Raw genomic sequence first — 14,262 nt, 5'->3', positions numbered from 1 at the left:
CAAGGGTTGAGGACTGGAAAAAGGCCACAGATTTTGGATATTCTACCCCCAAAAAGATGATAGCATTGCAGAATAAGCGTTATTATCTCTGTCCCAAAGGTGCCTTCTCTTTCATGTTTTTCATAATATTGAAATATGAAATGGCTCTGGCTCATTCCTTTTCCTGTTTTTGCCCAGAAGGTCCTCATGATCTGACACCATTTCGTACTAAAGAAAGTCCGCTTAAGGGGGATCCTCTTAACCCTGGGGCCAAAAGTTCATAATAAATACTGAAGGAGAATGAAAAAAAGAGAAGGGAGGAGAAGAGGAAGAGGAAGAACGGGAAGATGAAAGAGATTTGATGAATCTTTAGCTTAAAAAATGAAATAAAAATTGTGAAAATAAATGATTATACTTAAAAATATTTAGCTTGTAACTGCAATTATGTGTTCATTTTCAGAATGAACAAAGAATGAGCCAAAAATTCATTGGTTTTGGGTGTAACATGACAAAGAAATGTTTTTGACACTAAGTTGTGACATCCTCAATCCACATTTTCCCAAGGGCTTCTCTGAATCCTTTGATATTCAAATAATTCTCATTTGAAGCTTCTACCTTGTCATCATGTTTGTTGCTTTTCTCTTCTCCAGTGGTTGAATGGGTTAATTCTTGTTTGCCTGCAATTCTAGCAGTTCTCCATTATCACTTTCAGAGACTTCAAGAAAGTTTGCACCTTGTGCAATATTTGCATTTTCACTTTGACTTTGATTGCATTGTATTTTACATCATATTGTCCAGATACTGATGTTTTAAGCAATGGAGAGTATAGAGGCTAGTGTGAGGCATTGAGAATTCTGTGTCATTTCCGTGGTGACTAATTTTATACACGGCCAGTTTTGTGTTATGTATTTGTAAGTATTTTGTATTTTGCTTTTCTATACAATTTTATTTGAATTCAGGAATTTGATTATGAAAACTCAGAAAAAAGACCTCTCTGATCTCTGAATAATCAAGAGTGGTTTGTTTTTTCAAACATCTTATAAATGACTAAATTTTTATACAAAGGAAATATAATTGAGAAGTGTATTCCTAGTGCACACTTGGAAATCTTTTTATGCTATTCTTAAGTCCTAATAATATATTTCAGGAATATAAACCTAGTCATTAGAAAGTCAATTGTTTATCTCAAAATTTAACTATAAAAAATAAAGCAGAAAAAGCTATTGCTTGCCCATTGTCTAAGTATGGCTGCTAAGCAGTTAACAAACGAAAGATTCTCTATTTTAATGGCTTTTCTCTATAGTAGTTTAAGTTGGTTAAAATTATTAGTCAGTTTGTTAGGTTTGACATTAACTTTGTTAAGTTGTTGGTACACATAGGAAAAAAATAACTATAAATTATGACAATTTGAAATGCAATTATATCCTTATGATATAATGCATATTTACAGTCAGAAAAATATAACATTGGTATGAGACTTGTTGCTAGGAAATAAAGCTAACTCTACCAATTAGCATTTCTGGAAATTTTCTATTAAAGGGTTGTATTGATTCATTTTGAAAGTTTCTCTGGATTAATTTGAATGTTCAAATCATGTTTATGCAATTAATTAAGATTGTAAAATATTGTAAAAATTAAGATTATAAAAATATAAACCAAACTTAAGTCTATCTTTTGCTTTTCAAAAAATAATTAAAATGGACAATCTGGCAAAATCCCATTTATAATTTTAAATCTCCACATTCTATTTTTACAACTGACATAGGAAAAATCACTATACTGCATCATAAAATGCATTTGTTTGGCTTTGCAAAAAAAGATTTGCTTTTGGAAGAAGCGTCTTCATTGCCAAATTGCTTTGCATTTGGCTGCATTAGAAACCAAGCCATTGCTGGCCAACAGGTAATCAGTAAATGAAAAGATACAGATAGAGATGCACCTGCTTTCTGCCATCTTTAATGCTTTTCTATTCTAGTAATTTGGTCCATATTATGCTCTTTTTGAAACATGCATTTTGTGTGTGTGTCATTTCTTTATTTAGAAAGAAATATTCTGTGGACCTTCTCATTGCTTTCAACAATGGGGACCACTTCTGACAATAGACTTATTGATTCCACATTTCCCATATTTTTGGCCACAAACCTGCTCTAGCAATATTAGAAGGACAGTGGCCATTAGAGTTTTTAGATCTTGGTCCCCAGCAGGGGCAAAAAATTCTATGTCTCATGCACATGTCCCTCTCAATTTCCAGCTAATGGTTAACAAAAAAGTGTTAAGTATATAAAGATAGGTCAGGGAAATAATACAAACAACATCTTACAAACAATCATCTTAAGATGATTCTCAATGATTGTGAGTCTTGCTTTGAATTAAATTCCTCAGTAAACTCAATTACACAGTAATTTTAGTTGATGCATATCACAATTTAGTAAGTTCCTAGAAACTTAGCAGTACGTAAAAATTACAAAATGATTTAAAACTTCCCAAGGAGTTTTAAAAAATTATATATTACCATAAGAAGTGCATAAAAAAAAGATTATGAAAATGCTGGACTGTGATAACTGCCGTGTCTTTTTTCCAAACAGTCTCTATGGAAACTGCAAACATCGTCTGTCATTTTATTCTATTTCTCTGAAGTTTGGAATTCATGACAATATAAATGACACACATCAAATTATGATAGAAGAACCCTGAATTGTGTGCCTGGATGCCGGGATTTTAAAGTAGACTCCCACTCACTACAGAAGTCACAATATTCATAAATTTAAGTTTTTATTACATCCCCTCATCTGCTTTTCTCCAACTTAATTGGTCTGCTTGTCAGACAAATTGCAGTTTGGTCTTTCCTACATGATTCTCTCACTTTTACTTGCTTCTGCATTTATTCCTACACCCAAAGTATTTTTTCCTTCCTTTCTTCTAAAGAGAAGACCCTTTCCTCATGCAAGAAATCATTAAAGATATAACAACTCATGGACAATTTTCTCAATTCAACCCCCTTTCCTCTTTACCCTAAGCACTTAGCTAGCCTTTTAGCCTTGTATACAGCTGTAACTGATAATGAAAAAGATTTAATGAATTTGAGTATTCTCCCCTGAATTGATTATCTCTTCAATTGTAGCTATTTAATGACCCTCAGTATTTCATAGGCTCATAGAATCATGGAATGCGTTTACTAAAGAAATTATGCAACTAAATTCACACCTCTGAGAAACTGCTTACCGTGCCTGGACCCCCGTTTTGAGAGAAGCTTCTGTAGGAAGTGCTTTATGAATAACTGGACCTGCTGATGCTTATTCCGTGACTGTTAGACCGGGCTAGGCAGCCTGGCATGAGAGCTCTGTGCAAAGGAGATAACATATTCTACTGCTGCTGGGCTGACCACTTGGATCCTTACAGTGGGCGAAGTCAGAACTCAGGCTGGGAGGGGCTAAATTGCCGTGACGGTGGACAAATAGACCAGAGAGACACTGCGTGCTGAAAAACGTGATGGCGTGACAAAATAAAGGGATCCATGCCTGGATCACTGGGATGGCCACCCAATAGCTGAGCGCCATCATGCAGTTTCATGCTTGTGTCTACATTGCGCTTACATTTTATATGTCGAGTAAAGGCCAACTAAAGTCAATACCAGTTTCTCAGTAAGGGAATTTGAGAGAAGTGTTGGAAATACTGAGTGATCACACAACATGCTGGGCTCTAAAATCCCTTCGCCACAACTGTCAGTACGACCACACTTGCACTACAAGGAGATTGTGGTAGGCTAAATAGTAGCCCCCAAAGAGATGCAGGTCCTAATCCTTGGAACCTGTGAAAGTTATATTACATAAAAAAAGAGATTTTACAAATGTGATTTAGGTGTAGATTTTGAGATTGGGAGATTATGTGGATTATCTGGGTGGGCCCTAAACGCAATCACACGTATCCTTTTAAGAGAGAGTCAGAGGGAGAGTTGACTATAGAGACAGAAGAGGAGAAGGTGGTGAGCAAAGAGAGATTTGAAGATGCTACATTGCAGACATCAAAGATGGAAGAAGGGGCTATGAGCCAAGGAATGCAGCTCTAGAAGCTGGAAAAGGCAAGCAAACAGATTTTCCCCTGGAACCTCCTGAGGGAGCTTGGCCCTGCCAACACCTTAGTTTCAGCCCAGTGAAACCATTTTTGGACTTTTGACTCCAAGAACCGTAAGAGAATAAATATGTGTTGTTTTATGCCACCAATTTTGTGGTAATTTGTGCACCAGCCATAGGAAACTAATATGGAGATGTATGTGCACATTCCATCTCTGTGTGTACTAAATAGAGTAGGAGATACTCATTAAAGAATGTTTTCTTTTCCACACAATAACTGGATTTAGGTACTTATTTAATGTAATTTTCAATAATTTGACACTCAAGGGTTGCTCCTGGCAAAATTTTCATTAAGTATGAGGTCTGATTGTTTTCAACTACCAAGTAAATTCTTAAAATTATTAATACTAATGTATTAGTACTAATACATTAGTACTAGTGCATTAGCAGTATTAATACATTAATGTGAATTGCCTTTCTCTGTATTAGTATTATTGAGATGAAAAAAAATACATATGCAAATATAAAACCTGACTGAGTCTACATCTTTCAAATCTTTCTATCTAGTTTTACCAAAATAGTAGCACAAATCAAATTAGGTTAATGTTTTTAATTTAAATTGCATTAGTTTTGTACTTTGATTTATATTTAACTTGAAAATTTGTTGATTTTATTTGTGTATCTATTTTAGTTTATAAGAGCCATTAGCCTAAGGAGTTGAGGCTTAGTCTTATTTTCATATATATTTAAATCAACATCAGACTCTGAAAGTTTTTTTCTTTTAAAAGCTACTATTTTTAATGCTGCTAGATTGAGAAACGTTATTCAAAGTCTTTGTGAGGCTTAGCTAGGCAATAGGTTCTATTACTCCATACTGTTAAAAGATAACAGGCATATTAAAATTTTTAAGAGTTCATTTGAGTAAAAATCTATTCCAATTGGGCAGCAACAAACCAGAAGTGGTTAGGAGCACTCCGCTGACAGGAGCCAAGGCAAAGACTGATACAGAACATAATGAAAGAGCTGAAGAAAAGAAAAGAAGTTATTTGATTGGCTACATTTAAAGCCTAGTTGGCTGTTTCTAATTTTACATTTAAAACCTAGTTGGCTGTTTCTAATTTTTTTTTTTTTGTGAGGAAGATCAGCTCTGAGCTAACATCCATCGCCAATCCTCCTCCTTTTTTTTTTTTTCCCCAAAGCCCCAGCAGATAGTTGTATGTCATAGCTGCACATCCTTCTAGTTGCTGTATGTGGGACGCGGCCTCAGCGTGGCCGGAGAAGCGGTGCATCGGTGTGCGCCCGGGATCCGAACCCGGGCCGCCAGCAGCGGAGCACGTGCACTTAACCGCTAAGCCACGGGGCCGGCCCCTAGTTGGCTGTTTCTGGTTGGTTGTCCTTAGCGTTCAGATTTTGTAACCTCACGGCATTGACAGGGCTAGCTTTTGGTTTGCTTTCATAGGCTTACAGCATTAGAGCCTCCTCAGTCTGACGGCCTCCTCATCTAATTAATTTAACAATACTTTCTCAATAAGCTTCTGGTAATAGAAGGCGTCTCTTGAAGCCTGAGAAACCGTATAGCACTCATACCCATGTACACCTTCTGGTTGAAGGTATTCCCAGATATCTTTGCTCTGGGATGTAATTTGATACATGTAGTCTTTACAACAAATTCACCAATTGGATGAGGTAAGCATAGTTTTCAGAATAACTCCATACCCACTCCAGTTAGAACTATTGTAGTCTGAGTACGAAAAGTTTCAGGTAAGATGATATTGGTCCTTAGATGACAGTTTACCTAATATAAATTCAACAAGAATTAACACACAGTTAATAGATGGGGGTGATAGATGTCAGAAAATTAAATGCCTTAAGTCTTACTCATCTCTGAAAACTCACCTGCTTTGTCACTTCTTACAGGAAGGCTTTCTGGGCCCCCGGGGTCCACTAGTGGCCATAGTGCTGTTCCTTTTTACTCTCAGGGTACCTGTCCTTGCTGTGCTGTTTCCCCATTACACAATGAGGAGAAGTTGGGGAGTAGGTGTTTGTTTTTATTTAATCTCTTTATCTCTACTGTCTCAAAGGCAGGCCCTCCTTTTCCTCCATACCAGCATGCCTAGTATATAGCAGGCACTCAATTAATGTTTGTTGAATGAGTCTAGCTCTCACAAATGCTATGTTCTGGGAGGAGGAGCACTTTTAATAAGAGAAAATTGCTCAGGGGCTAGTCAGCAAGTGTCAAGCCTTTTAAACTGTTGCCTAGAAAAATCTGACACTGGCAACAGTAACCTTTAGATGCAATATTTGCATTTATTTGAAGGCTGTGTTTTGCAATGAATAACAGGCTACTGCTAAAGTCTGCTAACTTATACTCTAATAACGCAGATGTAATAAAAATGTAAAATGGATTGAGAAATTATCAAAAACCATAAACTCCCAGCTTATTACTCTATGGCAAAGAACGTATTTTCTAGTTAATCTTCTATTTCTCAATGATCTATGGCCACTTAATCATCCCTAGTCTCCAGCTAAATCAATTACAGCATTAGTTCTTAGAGCTTGCAAACAGGAATATCCTTCATCTGTCCAAATCCTCATGTTTCCTTGTGGATCCAGGTTTCATTCCATCGCCAGGTGAAAGCTTATTGTAAAAATGACACATTCTTTGAATGATTTGCCCTATTTGAAAAAAATGGAAAAATGGGCTTTGAAATCAACAGCAGTACAATCAAACTTAATCCACATCTACTAAGGGTTTAGCTATGCTTCCCACTTTGCTAAATGCTGTGGGGCTTATAAAGACCCTAAACTATACGGAACAGTCATGTGAAATGTTTAATAACATTAGAAAGCAGAGTATGATTAAATGTCAAAATGAGATATACAGTCAGGAAGTGTTTCTGAGTTCTGCTGAAAGAGAAAGACGTTAGCAGGGGTCTAAGGACATCAGCCCAAGCCAGGTTCAAGACGCAGATTTCTACTATGAGCAAGAGACTTGGGTAGGGACAGCTGTGGAGAACTCTGAGCAAGGTAGCTAAGCATAATCAGGAGGACAGGGAGAGGAATCACCAACAAAGAGAAAAGAGGTCTGAGGACATTGGAGACAAACTGTCTCCAGCTCACAGTTACTCTTACTTTTTTATTTGGTACAGAATTACACGTATAAATTGCAACTTACTGTTGTTATTTCTTTCTTTATTTCTCAAAGAATTTTAGGTAGCTTGCAAAAAAATGCTGGCAATAAAATAAAAAACTAAAATCAAAACATAAATAAAGAATCTATCATTTCAAAAGATAGAAGGAATTTTAGAAGGTCAAGACCAAGGAGAAAAACCGAACAGAAGAGTAGACAGTATAAGATTTTAGGTTATTATTATATTTGAGCCACAGATCTGGGTCTGGCAGTTAAAGAAGAGACATCTTTATAATATTTTCATTTTTGCATTTGCTTAAGTCAGGGATTGTTAAACTGGGTCCATGGAACACTTAGTTCATGAACAACGTTCAGGGGGCCTATGAACATCCTGAAATTTTATGCAAAATATCATTTATACAAATATTTTTCTGAGGAAATTTTCCATAATTTCATCAGATTTTTAAAGGGGTTTGTGACCCCAAATGTTCAGAACCACTGAAAAAATGATGTTAATTTTATATAGCACTATCACCTAATTATATCATTTGAGGCCCAGAAAGATTAAGTCCAAGGTCAAAATTAAGAGTCCAAGAGCCAAATTTGGCCTGTTGATATGTTTTGTTTGGCTCACACAGCATTTTCTGAAAAATGGAATTTGCCAACATTTAAAAGTCTTGAAAAATCTGGCCATATGGGACTCCTATTTCAGCATGGTGGGAACTATCCAGAAGGCTGAGAAAGGGCTCCCCTTGGAACCAACCAAGTGTCCTCTAGTTTATCCCATGCTCACCACTCCTAAGAGTTCTAGGCCCATTTGTTTATCTGTTTCCTTCCTAGCTACTGTAGATGTTTGTGTTTGAGAGTCCCAAATTAAATAATTTCTATGGAAGGTGATAACTGGATCTAGTTTGGGCTCCAATTCAGAATGGAGCCTACTATCTCAGCAGTTCTCAAACTATATGCCTGCTTGAACCCTACTGTTATATGTTCACTTTTGCTTTTTGCTACCATTTGCCTAACAAGCAAGTGTCAATAGACACATTTATAAATAGTTCATGATGCTTAGCTAGTGGCTTTTCTCATAAGCACATGTACTCATAATTATTTTATATTTTATACATATTTGCATTCATTCAGCAAATATTTCTTGAGCATATACTATCTATCAGGCACATTTCAAGTTCTATAATATATATATATTTCTGCCAGTAAAGTATTTCCTAACTTGCATGATGAAAATAAATATATATATAATATATTATAACATTTATAATGTTCTATAAAAAGACCTGTGAATCCATGTATTCTGACCTAAACACAATCACTGCCTTTCCCAAGCTACAGTCCATTAAATTATTTGTGCCTACTTGTTAGACTTCTGTGCGTAAAAAAGATAACTCTAAAAGAACTACGTTTCTTTCCTCCTTAATTGTAGTTCAGCTAACGTTGATTGATATATTTTTTTCTCCAACCTGGTAGATATATTGTTCTGATATGTTACTTTCTCCTACCTGGGTTTCACATTCTTAATAGAACTCTTGATTTTCCACCAGAAACATATCCCTCCCTTAGCTTTCCTATATCAATAAATGGCACGGCCATCAACACAGTGCATCAGTTCAAATATTTAAGAGATATCCTGATTTCTCTCTTTCCCTCATCTCCTCCTCAGTGTCTAATCTAATCAATATTTTGGTAACTGTTGGCTTTACCTTCAAATATACCACAAATCCATTAACTTATCTCCATCTCTTCTGCTTTTACCCTCATCCTCCACCATCTCTCACCTAGACCAGGGCAGTAACCTCACTGTTAGCTTTCCTGTTTCTCTTCTTGCATTTTTACAGTTCGTTCTCCGCACAGCAGCCAGAGTGACACTGTAAACCTAAACAGACCCTGTTACTTCACTGCTTAAAACTCTCCTATGGCTCCTTCTTCCACTGGAGTAAAACTCAAACCCCTCGCTTCAGTCTTCGTGAGCTTCATGATGCAGCCCCTACTTCCATCTCTAATTCATGTCCTACCGCTCTCCCCTCTGCTCACTAAACTGCAGCCACACTGGCTTCTTGCAGAAACACTGAGAAGTCCAAATCTGTTCCTTCTTTAGGGTCTTTGCATTTCTGTTCCCTGGGCCTTGAACATTCTTCCCTAGTTCTTTGTATGCTTGGCTTCCTCTTATTCCTCAGATCTTCAAACAAATTTCATGACCTCAGAGAGCCCTTCCTGGCTGTCTAATCTAAATGAGTCGCCCTCCAATCCTATGCCGATCAGTCTCCCTCATTACCCTGCTGCTGCTTTTGTGTGTGTGTGTGTGAGGAAGACCAGCTCTGAGCTAACATCTATTGCCAATCCTCCTCCTCCTTTTTTTCCCTTTTTCTCCCCAAGGCCCCAGTAGATAGTTGTATGTCATAGCTGCACATCCTGCTAGTTGCTGTACATGGGACACTGCCTCAGCATGGCCGGACAAGCGGTGTGTCGTGTGCACCTGAGATCCGAACCGGGCCGCCAGCAGCGGAGCGCGCGCACTTAACCGCTAAGCCACGGGGCCAGCCCTCCTGCTCCTTGACCTTGTTTTATACATTTGTTTATTGTCTGCTTCTACGCACTTGATCATAATCTCCCTGAAAGCAGGAGATCCTCTCTCTCTTATTCATCTGAAAGCCTGGGTCAGGCACTTGTTCACCTAAATGGGTGCCTGGCAAATAATAGGTGGCAAAAAATATTCATTGGGTGGGTGGGTGAACGAGTAAATGAACTACAATAAACAAAAAAATGGCCAACATCCTCAGAGTCTAAATGTGCTGACTCATGACATTGCAGCTCTCTTTTCTGACACTCAGAGCTATGCAGTACGTACATGGTCTGATGGTGTGCATAGTTGAGTTTGAGGATGCGTGGATGGATGGATGAATTCATTTGTTTATTTGTTTGTTTGTTGATTGTGCTTAAGTGCATCACTGTGAGGTGCTCAGTGGCTCATTGGATTTTGGTTGAGAGGGCATTGCCTCTGACCTAGCCACATGAGCAGCCATCCTCATACTTAGTATATATCAGTTTCACAGAAAATCAGCTAACAGATTCTTTTGTTTCTTTTTTCCTAGCATAATTCACTGCCTGCTTTCTGAAACTATTTTCAGGCTTCGGAGAAAAACAGATTCACAAAGACCACTTTAAACAAAGACCAATCTTTAAACAAACTTTTGATATGGGTAGACAATGATCATTTTTAGTCATGCAAATTCATAATATTTGATCAAAGGAAAAATGCAGTGCCTGAGTGATATGCAGGAAATATGTAATATATGCTAACATTTGAACTACATACATTTGGTTTGGCAGAAAAACATAGTTTTTTAAAAGATAAGTCTCTATAGACCTGTGTAATTCACTTATAAGAAATAATAAGGGCTGGCCCCATGGCATAGTGGTTAAGTGCACGCACTCCACTGCTGGCGGCCCAGGTTCAGATCCCAGGCGCGCACTGATGCACCACTTGTCAGGCCATGCTGTGGGGGTGTCCCACATAAAGTGGAGGAAGATCAGCACAGATGTTAGCTCAGGGCCAGTCTTCCTCACAAAAAAAAAAAAAGAAGAAGAAGAAGAAATAATAAAATCTTTTTCTCCTAATTAAATAGGAGGTAATGGAGAATCTAATCAATTTTTACAAAAAAATGAAGAAATGAGTTATTTTAATAAATATCAAAGTTCAATTCTTGGGTCAGACAGAAAAAAATATTTCAAGTCATATAGGAAAAGAAAATGCTCTTCTGGAACAAAAATAAGGAAGGCTCAGAAGATTCCTACTGAGGCAAAAGAGAAAACTCAAAAAGATTAAAAAAAATCATTGTAAGACACCTGTATCATTTTATTCTGAAAGAAAAATGCTTTCTTGCTTTATGAAAATATTCGGAACCTGTCCCTAAATCTATGTGGAATTACAACCTCTGCTGAATGCAGAACAGAATACAGCAACTTTGCCTGAGAGGCCTGGGTGTTATGAATAAGGAATCTCCAGATTTGCCTTGAATGCCAATGAATGTTAAATTCATAGAACTTACTAACAATAGCACTGACATTTGTGTAATACTTTATAGTTTATGGACACTTTTCAAATACATTATCTCATTTGGTTTTCAAAATAACCTTTGGGAAAATCAGAATATATTTAGTGTTATTTTACTGATAGGGAGAGGTTAGGGAAGGCCCAAAGTCACTTAGTGCTGTACTGAAATAAGTTAAATCCTCCCTGTAGCTTAACATCACTTTTCTTGGGAACAGAGCCTCTTATTCCACTAGACTGCTGAGGTTTAACCTGCAAAGGCCCTGGGAGACAGCACAGCAATTTGCATTTCCACTAAGATGCAAATGAGATTCTTTTCTGTGGGAAGACTTCGGGAAGGAGTGAAGGAAAGGGGAGGGGAGCACACAGCTCCCTAAAAGGTGGATGTCCTTTAGTGGAGGAGGTTTCAGGAAGGAAGTAGGAGCCCTTGATGAGAAACCTGGCCTTACTCACAGGTTGTCTGAGGCCACCCTGTCCTCACTTTAAGCTACGCTAGTGAACTTCACGTATGCAAGTAGATTTATGTTCCTGAAGTTTTTAATCTGTGTTGGTTTTTTAGAATAATGAATCAAGGCATAGTTCAAATTTGCTAAGTGATGTTTAAACTAAGATGTGAAGAGTGAGTGGAAGTTAGCCAGGAAAAGAAGAAGGGGAAGCAGCATATTCCAGGAAGAGAAAGCAGCATGTGTGAAGGTCAGAGGCAAGAGATCGTATGACCCATTTTATTACCATGTGCCAGAATAATTCACTGAGATATTAATTTGTGTTTTGTTTGCATAGCTGTAGATGCATCAGAAACACAAGAACTATTTTTTCTCTCCCTAATACCCTTCTCAATCCCAGCTAGGCTTTCAGTTGAAGGGAGACCTGGAGCTGTCTTACAGAGTTAAGAAAACTTTGTTTTGTAAAAGATAGTCCAAGGAAACGGATGGGCTCTGAGACTCTAAGATCAGGAACTGGACATGATAAAAACTGAAAGAGGCTCCCAGGAGGGTTGCTGATTAGGGGTTCTGGAACTATCAGACCTGTACTCCACCTCCTCACTGTATCCCAGGGAGATGTTAGGAGCTCACAGAAGAATGGCTGTACCCAATTATTACCTCACAAAAAGAGGGTTCTCTACCTGATGAGCATTAAAAAGTCAATTATTACGCCACCAAGTTTTGAGAAAAGAAAAGGTTTTATTGCAAGGCTGGCCCACAAGGACACAGGAGGCAAAGCTCTCAAATCTGTCTCCCCAATTCAGGGTTTGGGGCAAAATTTAAGAGGTTAGGGAGAACAGGCTGGTCCTTGGAAACGCTGGAAGAGCAGATTTTGATTGGAGGGATTTACACATTTAAGATTGGTAAGGTTTTAAACATTTATGGTGAGGTGTGGAAGGGGCTTTAACACTGGATCTTCCTAGACAACACACCCCTCACTTCTGATAAGAGTCAACTTTCAAGTTCTGGTTGTGTCCCGGTCCTTTGGTTCCATGGAGGAGAATCTTTGGTTCTGGTGTCATGTCAAGTCAAGGTTTTCTCCTCTGTGCATGCTCTGGCTACGTGAATTGCAGTTTTGGCCCCTGAAAAACAACTTTTAATCACTCTGTTGATAAGATGGGGTCAGTTCGAACTGGTCCTAGTGGGCCGTGGTTACACAATCACCGAAGCTCCCAGCATCTGCAAGGATCTCAGTGCTCATGTTACCAACAAAGCTTCTTCACAAAGAAAGTCCAGGCTTGGACAACAAGCAGTGACCTATATGGGTCAAATACAAGACCTCCTGAATCTGAGATGGAGGTGGGGTTGGTGGGGGTATATGTGTCTTGGTTTTTTCCAAAGTGTGCAGTTGCCATAAATACTCATTTAGGATATGTCAATTGCTTATCTTAAACTCAGAGATCTTAAGACTCTGAGATCTAATCCAGGCCTTTCGAACATGAGTGGCTCGTATTCAACCTTTGTCTCCATATTTTGTAGAGTTTCTGAAGGTTTCATGATCATCATTTCCTGCACATTGGTACATTTTAGAATTAGAAGTATTCATTCTCAAAATGATTTGATAAGTTCTATATTTTACAATTGTCGTGGTCACATGTAACAGAAATCCATATAAAGGTAGGCAATGCAAAGGTAGAACCCTTATCATGTAAAGGTAAAAATAAGAAGTAATGCTCATACATATGACACAAGCTCTTTCCCAAGTACTATTCTAAGTGATTTAGCTAGATTAAGTCACATGATCCTCTTAACCACCCTATAGGCAGATACTATTCTTATCCCAAGTGTTACTCTTGCCAAGAGAATGATGGTGGAGGGAGAAATGCAAACCAAGTAGGCAGTATTTTCCATGAGGAGAGACGATGACATTGCACACTGATGAAGAAAGCTAAATGTCATTCCTGGACCAAATTCAAATGCTATCATAAGAGAAAAAAAAAATCCATCATTTGTACCAAAGTTAAAACTAGACACAGAACAACTTTTTGCCACATTGAGAATGGATGTAACGATTGTATGGACTTATTTTTCCTCCACTTTCTGGGAGTGTGTAAGGCTTTTTGTGTGTAAGGCTTTTGGCGTTATCCCTCTTCGGTTCTCATTGAACAATTAAGGCTTACCGCCAGACGACTTCCTGCCTTATTAGGTGGCTGCACCGTCCCAGATCTAGCCATCATTTCCGGGGCATCTAGGGCCCTCCCATTGATTATAATAGGCCAAAATACTCTGCCACTGGAAATTTTAGGTACTACTGCTCAATAGAATCTACTATGCAATTTATTTTACAGCAAAATCTATCACAAAAACATTCAGCAAATTAATCTGGCTTGACTGCCAGGAGATTCTCGTGTTATTGTATTTTCCCCCCAAAGCACCAGGAGGAGTTTGTTCATCTGTCATTCATATTATTCCCAATGTTTCACTGTCCTTAGGCAAAATTGACATGGCTGACATGGCATGGCTGATCCTAGGCAAAGTTGAAAAGTAGAAAAATTTCATTTTATGAGTTCTTCCTTCTTTTCATGCATACCTTCCCCA

The sequence above is a fragment of the Ceratotherium simum genome, chromosome 37, assembly GCF_057802395.1.
Source record: "Ceratotherium simum simum isolate JZ-2026a chromosome 37, ASM5780239v1, whole genome shotgun sequence".
NCBI classification, from domain to species: Eukaryota; Metazoa; Chordata; class Mammalia; order Perissodactyla; family Rhinocerotidae; genus Ceratotherium; species Ceratotherium simum.
The sequence above is the reverse complement of the archived record's forward strand: the minus strand, read 5'-3'. Positions refer to the sequence as shown.